We start from the raw sequence: 14786 nt of genomic DNA on the forward strand, positions 1-14786 counted from the left end.
AAATTGACTTATTTCGGACTACATTTTATTATCTTATGCCATTATAACTCCGTCATTGAGCTTAAACGTAATTTTCTGACTAAAAAGAATTAGAACAAACTCTACAGAAAGAATGGTTGTAATAAGAAGGAGGTTAATATAGTCTCGGAACGTTATGTTATCTTGAGAAATACTGCAATCTTTTGCTCAAAAATTAGTTCAAAAGAGATTATAAAGTGAAGTATTTAAATATTGAATGTCTGATTAGGTGGAAATGAAGAACTCGCAAGAAAACTAACTGAAGAGGTCGAAGTATCTTCGTTGGAATATTCATAAGGTCGTTCAAAGCGCAGCTTTTGATTCTTGTTTGTATTCTTTTTTGCTCAGCTACTTTTTATGTGATAATTGAGGATATTGGAGCTCCACTTTTTGTGAAATTACAGCTATGAACGTAAGTTGCTGATTGTAGTGTGAAGTAACCTCAATTCGCTACGACTAGATGAACTTCGTACTACAGTTAAGCTTTTGTCAAATATGTGGAACTCTGTAATACAAAAGTGTGAAAATGTGCCGAAAATATTAAAGAGAGCATATGCGGGGCAATTTAATATAGTATTTCCAAGAATTTTCATAAATATGTGAACATGTGTGTAAGTCCAGTCAGTTTCTGGGTGAGAAGTCACATTATTTTTGCAATTGAGTTCACGTAAAAAGAATGTCAAAAGTACAATAAAATTTCACTTTAATCCGCAATAGCATGGGTTCATCATAGAAAAAGTGTCGAAATGGCTTAGCTAAGTGCACAACGAGTTCGAATTTAGGGCGCCTCATAACATTTGTAGGCTCCACAAGGTTTCACCATTTGTTAGCTTTGAAGGCAGTGCTTTTATTAGTGTGCGCGGTCAGTGTATATATTCGTGTGTGTAGTTTTACATGTCAATTGACGCAAATTACAAATCTTGTTAGCGTTCGTCTGAGGAAAAGTTCTGAAAAATTATAATAATTGCTGCAAAATAAGAACTTGAATGTTGAAAAAAGGCAGGCAGACAATTTAAACTTGGTTTTCTAACGTTTTTATGCCAACAACTAAGACTTTAAGCGACTCAAAGCGAGGAGTTATTCGTAGGTCGGATCTAGGTTACTGGCATGGACTCGGATTTATATTCATCTAGGGATTGACTACTCAGCGGCATTTATTTACATTATTTGGGGAATGATTTTTTATTACTAAACGAACAACAACGATGTAAAAGTCCCCCACTTTACTGCCGATTCCACCCTCATGTCGTTCTCTACCACAACAGATATATATATATGAGATACTCATCCGTCATAACCTCTAATTCATTGGATCATATCACAAATAAATAATACCAAATTTCAAAACAGAGTAAATTCAATAGCTAGCGATCTTAGACTTGTATAATCTTAAATGCTATAAAACTGTAAAAAAAATATATCACGATCAAATTTCTTTAACACCCACCTCCACTTGATAATCCGCCAAGCTTCCTCAGGCGCAATGTATAAACTCGGACGACACCTACTGCTTTGTTTCCTCGACAATAAATCGTAAATTCAGTCTAATAAAATAAAAAACTGAGCAATAGCAAAAAAATTCTAAATTTCAATACAAAAAAAACCGTAAAAAGAACAACAATAACATATTGGCTAAAAACCATCAAATCCTCACCGATCAAAGCGACAACGAAGCTCATACCCGTGTGTGTGTTTGTGTTCGCCGCGCAGAATGAAGGTGACTGAATTTTCTCCCAATTTTGGTAGCTTGATTTGTCACGAAATTCACAAAGCGAAAGAGCGCACACAACAAATTGGTCTGTAGTTGAAAATTGACAAGAATTTCGTGACTTTGTCACCTTTGTCTCGGTGGCACAGCATAGTGTCAGTGCCAGTGCCAACAACAACAACAGCAGCCAGTGTAAGTTTTGGGCCGACTGCAGCTGGAATGATTGAGTACAGACTGCGATCTGAGGTGGCTGGTCGAACGGTTGGTCCGTCGGTGAATCGCTCAGCTGCCCAACAGGCGATGCCGTTTGTTGCGCGTGCGCAGCCACACCAGCGGTTGTAGCGCTAGTAGCGGACGACTGCTACTCTTGCTTTGATTTCCGCAGCTAAAGAAATTCAAATTCAATGTTGTACCTGCCGTCACACACACAATGAATTTATTTGATTTTCAATTTTTTTTTGTTACTCAAGCGGCTATATATTTGTAAGAACCAATGCAGTGGTTTAAAAGAAATGCTTACAAGCATTGGAAATAAACGACATCACTTCATCATCATGACTTTAACGCTTCGAGGCGCTTCTAATGTCGAGGCGCTTTTAATGGCCAACAACAACAAATAGAGCTTACGAGCACTTCCTAAATTTATTTTTTGTTTCTAAACTCATTTATTTTTTTAATGCTGTTACGATTTGATGTTTTTGCCTTTTTATACATTTTATTTATTTTATTTTCTTTAATTTTTTTTCATTTCAGCCACCCTCAATCGCCTGCCGCTTGTCTGCGCGTTGATCTCCGCGACGCGCTGGTGGCCAACAAGGCGACTAGCAACTTTGTACCTGTAACCTTTTGCACTTGGAAATTGTGCCTACATTACAGCGTAGCGGTCGCATTGACAGTTACTCGACAGCAAACGAACAATGCAACCCCAAAAACGACGACTGCAACAAGCTAGCGTTGGGCAGAAGAATTGTAAGAAATACACTAGTAACACGCTTTGAACACGAGACAACGGTAACGTGCCACCTATTTTACATGATTTCAATGCAATGTACCAACCTATTTCAATATCTTTTGCAGACATAGCAACGATTTATATATAAATATACTTGAATGCAGTAGGCGTCAAACTTTTACGAAGAAGTCTTAGAACCCTAAGTGTGGAATTGAAAAGAATTATTTTTGAAGTTGAAAGTAAGTGATTATTTTTGTAAATTTTACTTAGTAGCGTAAGTTTTGAGGTTAGAATAAGCCTCTAGTCGTCCTTTCATTCGTGGGAGTGGTCACGCATGAAGAAAGCTGTAACTTAAAATATATATTTAATTTGAACCAGCTGATCTAATCTCATATCAACCTCGATCCATTTTCTCATTCTTTATCAAAGAGATATCTATGCCGAAATCTTATCGTACGCCCTTAAAAATATTCTACAGCGGATCAATATTTCCAAAGTTGAAGAGGTTGCACTCTACTTGACGACAGAGACTGTCACCTGTCTCTATATTCATTACTCTCTTACAAGTTATCACTGCCGAACCCCCAAAGTTACCGTAAACTGGAATTTACAGTTAATCTCGAAGTTCAGAAATCGCAATTAGACTCTAGTAACTAGCCTCATAAACCCCATTGAAAGAAGTTTCTAAAAATTGCGCTTAAGTTCTTCAGAAAACGAACCACTCTATCCATTCCACAAGACCCTCCCCACACTAATCATAGATTGACGCCCGCTGCCAACTATTAACAGCTGTGCCTGTGCCTATTTCAAATGACTATTGCGCACTTAGCCACAGCAAGTGTTGGCGCACTTGGGAGGTACGAGCCTTAGGCAGGCGCGCTTCCAAACAACTACAACACCAGCATTCATCGTCTTCCGCTACATTTTACAAGCTTACGGATTTTCATTCCAAATGTATGTTTGTACGTGTTCGTATTGCTGTTGTTGGTACAAAAAATTGACACCATGTACCGTTGTGCACTGTGTTGTGCACGCCACCACGTCAAATCCATCAACCGCACACGGCAATTGTGGTGGTGGTACGACAGTCAACGGTGATAGACGACAGGCGATGTCGACAAATCGTGCATCAAAACTCTCATTGATTGGCTTTAATTATACAAATGTGTCTCCGAGCGTACACAAATCGAACAAAAAAGCCTTACGAGTACATACATAAATGAAATCAAATACTATTTACGGTAAACGCAAGCGGTCATTAGCTTCAAAATGTTGAATGGTCGAATAGGTGATTTTATTGACTTGTGTTTTCTGAAGGTGTTTTACAGGAGTACGTCAAACGTTAATTGTGGTTCAAAAAACTATATATATATATATATACTATATATATATATATATATATATATATAAAGCGCTGTAGATGAGTTACCGTTGTTTTCCGAACTCTTACGAAGTTGTTCGAATTTCAACGAAGTTTTCCGAACTTTAACGAAGTTTTCCAAACTCTTACGAAGTCGTTCGAACTCTAACAAAGTTTACCGAACTCTTACGAAGTCTTATTGCCTCATTTTCTATTAGATTGAGATCCTTTGCTTCTTTTGTACCCATTATAGAACCCGTTTTCTCGAAAGATTTGATTTTTAATGAACCGTTTTCTAAGTTTTCTAAACTTTTCACCAAATTTTATTTATTAACTCAATTTATTTCAGTTTTTAAATCTAACTAAATGCATTTGCTCTTACTGGATAAACTACACAGTGTTGCATAGAGATTTCGAAGTTATAATTGATTGACAATTCGTTAATTACAATGCTGTTTCCTTAATTGACAATTAATAATGCTGTATTTTAAAAAAAAAGTTTTCCAAAAGATTTCATACACTCTTGAAAGCTTTCAAGCCCTTTTTAAAGATTATATATGAAAATCGTTTTTAAAAAATTTTCAAACACATTCAAGCATTCAAAAAGCTTTCATACACTTTCCAAAGCTTTGAAGTCCTTAAAATATTTTAAAAGTTCTTAAAGACTTTGTCCTCACTTTGAGAATAATTAATTAAAAATGTATTTTGAAAGCTTTCAAAGACTTCCGAAAGCTTTCTGTCTTTTAATATAATAATAATAATAATGTATTTCTCAGCTTTGGGACTTCAAATTCACTTTAATAGTGAATCTGAAATGAAAATATTTGCTCTCTTTCATACACACTTGAAAGCTTTCAAGCCCTTATTAATAATTATCTTTGAAAATTGTATTTTAAACAATTTTCAAACCCTCCCGAAAGCTTTTAAAAAGCTTTTATACACTTTCCAAAGCTTTTAAGCCATTAAAATATTTAAAAAGTCTATCGAGACTTTGAGCTCACTTTCAAAATAATTAATTTAAAATGTATTTTAAAAGCTTCCAAACACTTCCGAAAGCTTTCTATCTCTTAAAATAAATATAATAATATTTTTCTCGGCTTTTGTGACTTTAAGTTCCCTTTAAATTCAAATTTAAAGCTTTGCTCCACATTTTCAATTAAAGTACTTTATGTCAACAGTTATTGCGTGCATAACGGTAATTGCATGTCTGCGCAATAAAGTTGCACCTGCAACATGCGAAGTAAATTGTGAATTTCTATTAAATCATTTTAAATTTAAAATAAAAAAAAACCGTTACAATATTGCATATGAAATCACATTTATTTGAATAAAATGCCCGATAAAGCTGCGTGCTAAGAAATATTTATATAATATGCTAACAAAAAAGGCGGAAGTGTGCACAAAATGAACGGCGAAAGTTCAGGGACACGAGTGTAGAAAACGAATTACATGCCAATTAAGTCGTGTAAGTGGGTTGCGCCGCTAATGTGTTGCAGGATGTCGCCGATGTTATGATGTGGCACGCATATTGGCGCTTAGTTATTAGAAAAATGTAATCAAACGAGAATATTGTGGGAAAATTAAAATTAGGTGTTTGTGTGGCAAGCAAGTGAAGAACAACCTTGCGAAAGTGGATTGTTTGGAAATATATAAGGTGTGGCAATGAGGTTGAGATTTTTGTAAAACAAAAAAAATTTATTTTTTTAATTAATTTAAGTTAATTGTTATGAAATATTTTTTTGTTGTGTTTTTTGAAAAAATATTTTTTTGTTTTTTTTTTTAATTTTTTTTTTTTTTTGGAAAAATATTTTTTTTTGTTTTTTTTTTTTGAAAAAATATTTTTTTTGTTTTTTTTTTAATATTTTTTTTTCTTTTTTTTTGGAAAAATATTTTTTTATTTGTTTTTTTTTTTTGGAAAAATATTTTTTTATTTGTTTTGTTTTGAAAAAATATTTTTTTATTTGCTTATTTCGTTAAAAAAAAATTTTTTTTTTTTGCTTGCACTCCAAACGAAAAACCCTTTAAAATTCTAATTAGCACATAAAAATAAATAAATGAATTCATAATGCATACATATGAGTGCACTTTAAAGCCACGCTGCATATCTAATCGCCAACGAACATGCAACCTAAGCGCGCGAGCGCCAGTGATTATCCTTCAAAGTAGCAAAAAACCATAAGAAAGAAGTGCACCCATCTGCGGTGTCGTTATATACCCATGCAGTAGCCGTTGAAGCTTACGGCCAACAAATGAAAACTAATGATTTGCACTTAAGCCGCAATGGTGTCGCGCTGTGCCGGCGGCGGCTCAATGACCAGAAGGACCACCGCAGCACGCGATGCGGCGAACTACAAAACACCAAAAAAAAAAACAAAGGACTGTGATAGGGATTAACTGACGGCAAGTGCATACATACCTGGTTTACGTTACGGAGCTCGCTGCCCGCGAAGGGAAGGCACCTTGCGAACTCAAAAACCGACTCAGCTCAGCTCAGGTGGACTGCGTACGGCGCTTGTTAGCTAGAAAATAGTGGAAACGAATACATGCGCTTTAAATTTATTTGCGTGTAACAATTTTAACATTACTCTAGAAATCAATACATTAAAAATACCTCGAACCACAAGAAAACAATGAGGTTAGAAGACGTGGAGAAACTTAAGTATATTAAAGTAGGGCAAACTACATGAAAAACATTCTTAAAAAACTGTTTGCTAAGAGATCGAAGTAAGAGGGTATTGGAACCTAGGAACACAAATTGTGTCCAAGCGCCCAGTGTGTCCGCAAAGATGCCTTTCGAGTATTGCAGTTATTGACAACCTGCCACCGTCATCGTTTGTCTAACCGTATTGTGTACTATTTTCGTGGCAGTTGTTGTTTTAGTGCCACCCGCTGGGCGTTGCATGGGATCACATAGTCCACCTGTGTGCTGATGAACGCCTAGAAATGGCGCATTGGCGCTTGTGTGGTCGCGCTCTCATGCAATGCAGTAGCGAACGGATGCTGTGTAATGAACCGATGAATGGTTCAAAACGGAGCGTTGAGTGCCACATGCGAGGAGGCGTAGATACAGGGCGGATATTATAGTTCTGGTAAAGAAAATAATAGATTGTAAGGCAGTTTGAAGAGATTGATGGATTCTATTCGAATATTTGAGGGTTCACATTGCCTGGACACTGGTTCTTGAGAAGTTTTGAAGAAGCGAGAATCTAATAGGATGTGTAGTAAATGTCTTTACGTATTATTTCGGGGAATTTTTGATCCGTCTTCGAGAGGTTGAAGGATTTCATATGAATATTTTCATACTCGAACTTTTGATATTTACCTAGTATTCATTAGGACCTATTCTAGTTCTAAATGAGAAACATCACTTTTTTACTACTTTTTAATAAGCTTTTGTGGTCATCTTCATCAAAAAAAATCTTAAAATAGTCGCATTTTATACACATTTAAGGTTATGACCGTGAAAAAGTCCCGCTTCTTCCACAAACTTTCGGAACGTGCTTCTGAATATTCCCCAAGTACTATAAACCTGCAAAAATGAAGCCGCAAATATCTAGGTGTTATTCTGAAAACTTTTTCCTAGTCAACACCCTGTATCGGCATTATGCTGTGTCCGCATCGATAGCTTCTCTGTTGAAATGTGAAAAATTACCTCCTTTGCCAATTTTTATAAATTTAGTGTGATCCTCTTTTTCAAGAGGGATCTGAAAATTTTATTTTTAACGCAAATCTGAGGTTAGGTTGAGTCCTGAGTCTTGAGTAGAAAAAGCTGCTTCTTCCACAAACTTTCGGAACCTGCTTCATACTATACCCTAAGTGCTATAGACCCGGAAAAATATAATTTCAAAAATCTAAGTCTTTTTCTTACAACTTTTTCCTAGTCAATACCCTGTATCGACATTATGCTGTGTCCGCATCGATAGCTTCTCGTTTGAAATGTGAAAAATTTACTCTTTTACCAATTTTTATAAAGTTTCGTCTTCATCAAGAAGGTTCTCAAAATATTAATTTTGAATGCAAATCCGGACTTAAGTTGGGTCCTGAGTCTTGAGTAGAAAGAGCTGCTTATTCCACAAACTTTCGGAACGTGTTCCTTATTATACACCAATTACTATAGACCCGAAAAATTAAGTTCCAGAAATCTAAATCTCAATTTCTTAACCACTTTTCCTAGTCAACACCCTGTACCAGCATTATGCTGTGCCCGCATCGACAGCATCGCTGTTGAAATGTGAAAAATTAACAAGTATGAAATGTGTAATTAAAGCGCATAATTTGTTTCGTTTCTTCTGCTTCTTTTCTTTCAAACAATAAAAGAAATTTTTATTTTTTGTGAGCAATTATAGATTTTCCAATTCAGTTATATAAGTTGCAAAACACGCACATATGTATATCGACAAATATAAACCGCGATCACCGCAGTGGTCAAGCGTTCGTTTGCTTCCTAGTATCTGGTTGCAATCCAGCAAGCAAGCGCCGTCAATTCATTTCTTTGCAACACGGGCGGCAGCACACTTTCCACCACCAGCACCGCCCAGTCAGATCAATTGTGCCTCCTGTGCGTTGCAATGAAGATCAATTGTCGTACAAATGTGGCGACATGCCACATGCAACGTGCCACAGCCGTAGGTACTAGGCCACGGTAGTTGCTCACCGGACTCCTTGCACAGGCAGACACACACTAGCACTCATGTGAGTTGTGTACTCAAGCAACTTATTGATTGCCGCTGCCACAGCCACTGGTCTGCTTGTTGACTTGGAGTGGTGGCTTGGTGTGGCGCAGCCATTCTCAGTCAGCCGGCTACCACCGGCCATTGCTGCGCCCGCCAGCGGCGTGTCTAATTAATCTCGCTTTAATTGTGCGCCTGTTTCTCTTTTTGCGTTTATTTAGAGGCCCCCCTTTAATATAGATCAGGAACATATGCGGATTCTCTTATGTATACAGATATACATATATTTTATTTCGCATAGGGAACTTGTTGCAAAGGCATGGGTCTGCCAGTATATATGTCGATATGTATGTGTAATATATTCCGTCCGCAACTAAATACTGTGAAAAGTGAAAAATTGCCGTGAACGTGGAAAATAAATGAGTTGTTGATATTTTTTGAGTGTTGCCATTTTTAATTGAATTATGGCCTCAGGTGGAAATCGAATATGTGCAATTCAAGTGTGTAGCGGTACTGGTGGTCGCTGCGATCAGGTGTGGGCTAGCTGTAATTAATTGGAGTAACTGTTTATTTCATAAAAAAATCGGAAAAATGTGCTTTATATATGTAAATAAAATAATACACTCTGAAGATAGATTATTTTGGAAAATAATAAAATATATTTCTTACTCTTTGCCGATACCGTTGTCTGAGCTTGAAAAATATATAAAATAAAAATAAATAAAGGAAGCATAGGAATAGCGCGAAAGATGAGAAATACTAGATATATCTAAAGGTGAATGAGTACCGAAGACAATGAACATGGTAGGCATCAAAATGAGGCCGTTAAGAATGGTAAAATTAATACAAATCCACAAATTGATTTCGGATGACCGTCAAATGAAATTGATCGAGAAAAGCGACATTCGAAAAATATCTAGGCACAGACACATCGTTCATGAAAAATTGGATTATCTCAAGCTTTGGGGGTCGCGCGACCTCAGCCTGTCTCTAATCAACACAACCCATGGGAAAATCTATGCCACTTCGGATTTCAATTATCATGTTCTCCGAATCTATTCTCAAAGAGTGGTCTCTGGAAAGAAATATCCGACACTGGAGACTATTTTGAATCGTTACGAAAAATTTAGAGATCGCTATAGTCGTAGTATTACCCTCAATGACAACTACGTTAAATAATAAGTTTGATTTGCCCGATGTCTTTGGAGACTTCAAATTCAAAAGTCATAAAGAAATAAATTATTTTTCCAGTTGGACCATAAAACCTGAAATCCCTTAGTTGCTATGCTTCGTCCTTAGAGCGCCAACCTTACCAAGCTTACTGGAAATATCGTTTCGATTATGTATCCATTTTAGTTCAAAGCTGAAGTCCCTAAAAACGTTTGAGCTCGAATTCTGTCATTCACTGTTTGTATGTATGTATGTGATTGGCGTTGAAACCGTTTAGCCGGTTATAGCCGAATCGATGACAGCGTGCCACTCCTCTCTTTCCCTCGCAGTTCGGCGCGAGTTGGAGATTCCAAATGTAGCCAGGTCTCTCTCCACCTGGTCCCTCCAACAGAGTGGAGGCCGTCCCCTTCCTCGGCTTCCTTCATTCGGGCAACATGACCCAGCCAGCGTAGCAGCTGTATTTTAATTCGCTGAACTATGTCTATGTCGTCGTATAACTCGCACATCTTATCGTTCCATCGTCTGCGGTATTCGCCGTTGCCAATGTTCTGAGGACCATAAATCTTGCGCAAAACCTTACTCTCGAAAACCTCAAGAGTCGTCTCAACGGATGTTGTCATCGTCCAAGCTTCTGCACCATAAAGCAGGACGGGAATAATGAGCGTCTTGTAGAGTTTGATTTTGGTTCGTCGAGAGAGGACTTTACTGTTCAATTGCCTACTCAGTGCAAACCACCTGTTGGCAAGAGTAATTTTGCGCTGGATTTCGAGGATGACATTGTTGGTGTTGTTGATGCTGGTTCCCAGGTATACGAAATTATCTACGACTTAAAATTTATGACTGTTTCACTCACTGTTTACCCTGTTATAATTTTGTCTTTCTACTAATACTCCAGACCGAAATACATTTTCATAACCTCAAAAATTGTTTCTACGTTTGAACACCAGGGTTTCGCGAATATTGCTTGAAATTTCTCAGAATTCTGATTTGTATGGCTAACATTTCCATTATTTCGTCTGTATCTGTTACTTTCGTAGTTGCATTCTGCGAACCCAGTTTTCAAAAGGCTTGATGATGGTTTCTGGTAGTATCTAAGAACTTCGGATAGTTACTCGTTAATGAATAGTTCATATAAGGTGAGCCTTTCATGACACCTTAACACATTGCCTGTGAAAAAGCCGAAAGAAGCAGTAAAACCTTTTAGGAACAGTAAACAATTAAATATATTCCCGATTTACACCAGTTTATAACAAAAAACGTGTTTGTCAAAATAGCTTGGCAAGCAATGTGTTAAACAATTGCCGAACTTGAGTGAAAACGTATATTTGTCAAGATCTCCACACTTAGAGCTTAACCAGGTCCATGTTTATAACTTCCGACCTCAAAGAGTCATTGTAGTACCCACGGTCACAATAGCTCTACAAGTAATTGCAGAGAATATATGAGTGTGTCTCTCATCTCGGGGTATGCTATATTTGACTTTTCAATGTTCTTAAGAGGTTCAATCTTATCCACCTGCTTTATCAACTTCATTTTCAAAAATGCAGAAGATATTAAATTTTTGACACTATTCGATTCTATATACTCTATATATATCTATATACCTATACTATACCATAATTCAAAGTATCTCTCAATTTAATTTTTTTGTTCAAATTCTATATCGCAAGACTACCTAAGCTTTGCGTAATACTATATTTACTGTTTGAGGACAGACAACAACTTGAGATCTTAAAACAAGCATTTTCTACAAATCAAATTAAAAATAAATTTATTATATTTGCTCTTAAGCAACTGAATACCTTAATTCGTACAAACAAAACGCCTCCCCTAGCCAAATGGCCACATAAACACTTGTAAGACATTATTTGTAATGTCAGCTTCTCAGGGCAACAGGGCCGCCTCTTTAAGGTATTACACATAGTACAACTGCGCTCAAACAAATAAATTATTTTCTAAATAAGCGAAAGGAATCAATGCAATCACTGCCACATTCATTGGACCGACTATAATTACGGACTCAATAAAAATTGTGTTGCCAGCTGAAGGTGCCCATTAAATAAGGTTGGCAAACGAGACCAGCGCCAAGGAAAAAAGAAACTACAACAATAACAAATATTATTATAGTAAGGTAGTGCGAAGTAAAAAGCAGTTTCAGCTTACCGCTTGCAACCTTGCCACAAACTATTTGCAACGCCAGCGTGAAATCACGGCAGAAATCGATCGATAATCAAATCGACAAACAAAATATCACAACTTGTGTGTTTAGTTATGCATTTTTTGCCGAACCTGACTATGCGGGTCATCACGTGGCTTTTGGAAAAGGTTTTTGGAGCTAACAAATTGGTGGCGAAAATTATTGAGTGGCTTGATTTTAAAGTCCAAAGCAACAAAAACAAGTGTACTGACCATAAAAATGTCTTAATTTCTTTGTAACTTTATTGACTGAACGCCCAAATGACGGCGAATGCGGCCGCGGGTATACTTGCAACCTTAAGTTGGCTGCACTTCGCTCTATTTGTGCCCAACTAAAGCGCCGCCGCTGCAGCGCTGTAATGCAATCCCTATAATTTGCATGCCGATTTTTATGACCTCAAAATGGTATTGGCTTTCAGGTGATTTTTCACACTGAATTATTTGATTTGATTTTAATTTGCTACTGCACGTAGCCATTGCGCCTATTTATGCTTAAATGCCGGTCTACTTGGCTGTAATGCAACGTTGCTCTAGCCAGTGTTGGTCGTTGTGGAGCCTTGGAGCGCCGTGTGTTGCATGTGGCTAATTGATGGCTTGAAGAGTTTATTAGCGTCGATTAAAAAGCGATTTTCCAGCGCATCGTAACTAGTAGTCTCGTTTGCCACATGAAATACGATACACAGTGGTGGCAAGCAGCACTTGGCGATTGTGTGTTCTGTAATGTATAAATTAGCGTTGCCATTAGCGTTGTGAAATATAAAATTTATAATTGGCGTGTGTTTAAATGCGTTGAACGAGTTTTCAGTAAGTTGAAAGAGGAAAATGCGTTAAAACATGTTGAATGCGAAGAGTTTAAGCATTATTACTTTAAATGTGGCAATATTGCATAACAGTGATGAGATGAAAGCATGTTCTTTGAGTAAACTCAGCAAAGTTTTCTCCGAAACAGTACTTTCAAAAGAATTCGAAAAATCCGATGTTGCTCTCAAATCTTTCATTGACAATGGTTATAATATTTTCTAGTATGGCGCTACTCAATATACAAAATAGAGCTTAAAATACTTTTAATGACACTTGTAGAGCGAGGTCTTTTGGAAGACCAATATTTTTGACTACTTGGAAAGAGATCTATGATATATTTTATGAAGATTGTTGGACCACTAACAAAAAACCTGTCTAATTAGACAAAATATGGCTTTGGTATTGGTCTTGATATTGGTTGGCAAATGTATCGCTTCCGCTTTTTTGCACTTTATTCATAACTTCCACGAGGGGGGTGTCCCCTTCTTATTTGCGAAGAACTCGGACAGCCACTTTTCACAAGCCTCATTTGAGTTCAACTTTACACCACCAAGGGCGTTCGCCATGGATAGGAACCGGTGGTAATCACTTGGCACTATGTCCGGGATATAGGGTGGATGCGATAAAACCTCCCATCCGAGCTCCCGTAGCTCCTGACGAGTTATAAACGTTGTTCTGGTGGAACACTACACCCTTCCTGTTGGTCAATTCTGGACGATCGCCTGCTTCAAGCGGTCCAGTTGTTCGCAGTAGATGGTAGAATTAAGCGTCTCTTCATATGGGAGCAACTCATAGTGGATGATTCCCTTCTAATCCCATCAAACACACAGCAAAACCTTCCTGGCTGTCAATCCCGGCTAGGCCACAGTTTGGAACGATTCACCGGCCTTTGACCACGACCGTTGTCGCTTGATATTATCGTATGTGATCCATTTTCGTCGCCAGTCACCATCCGCTTTAAAAATGGGTCGAGTTCGTTACGTTTCAGCAGCATTTCGTAGGCGTTGATTCGGTCCAGAAGGTTTTTATTCGTCAAATCATGCGGCACCCAAACATCAATCGTTTTTGTGTATCCAGCCTTCTGCAGATAATATATAAAATGGCGGAAGATATTTGTCAACCTAATATATTCCTAAATCGGGCCAAACCATTCTTTTATTCTATCAATCGATTTCTCATCTGTAGCAATCTCCAAATTAATTTAGAGGCAACTGTTTGTATTTAACAACAAAAAGTAAAGTCAAATGTTGCCCAAGAGGATCTTAATCTTTAATACAATATACTAGGGGACCTTATGTCATATATAGAAAAAAATACTACTGTAAATTTGAATTTGAATCGGCTAAAAAATTGAATAGGCTTGGCACCGCCCACTTTTAGGTGAAATATCTCAACAAATACTGAAATTTTGACCAATTTTACGATATACATTGAAAATAGAGCCTTAAAAAGGCCAAAATTGGACACCAACCACACCTACTTTCTATATAATAAATAAATAATTTCAAATTCTATCAGATTTTTTTTTCAATTTAAAAATAAAAGCGGGAGCAACCATGTATCAAATGCAACTCAGCATCTCTACCGTAAAAGGGCTTGAACTTATTTACATTTCCTTTACTGGTAACACTTTTGACAAACACCCACACACCGAAACAAAAACAAAATGAAATGCATGGCAACACTTTTGTACACAGCTTATTGCTTAAACATATTTACATGGGCAAGTCCCATTTCTTTACACTTTTTTTGCGACGCGCGCTCGCGCGAAATGATATCTTTAATCCTAAATAATGCGCAACATTTCCGCGCATCAAATTCGCTTGATTACACCCCCACAATGTGGCAATAGCAAAGGTAGAAGAAGTAGTGAAAATAAGTGAATAAAAACGCTTACACTGCCTACAAGGG

General features: G+C 37.2%; 1 protein-coding gene across 1 annotated transcript in view; it reads left to right on the forward strand.

Annotated features, from left to right (window-relative positions):
* Positions 1-14786, forward strand: part of LOC105216555 (putative odorant-binding protein A5) — a 154191-nt gene that overhangs the window by 1733 nt on the left and 137672 nt on the right. The window contains exons 2-3 of the transcript XR_008470657.1: positions 2480-2737; positions 2804-2917. The gene's annotated coding sequence lies outside the window, so the exon portion shown is untranslated. The remainder of the gene's footprint in view (positions 1-2479; positions 2738-2803; positions 2918-14786) is intronic.

Source organism: Zeugodacus cucurbitae, chromosome 3 (genome assembly GCF_028554725.1).
Source record: "Zeugodacus cucurbitae isolate PBARC_wt_2022May chromosome 3, idZeuCucr1.2, whole genome shotgun sequence".
In the NCBI taxonomy this organism is placed as follows: Eukaryota; Metazoa; Arthropoda; class Insecta; order Diptera; family Tephritidae; genus Zeugodacus; species Zeugodacus cucurbitae.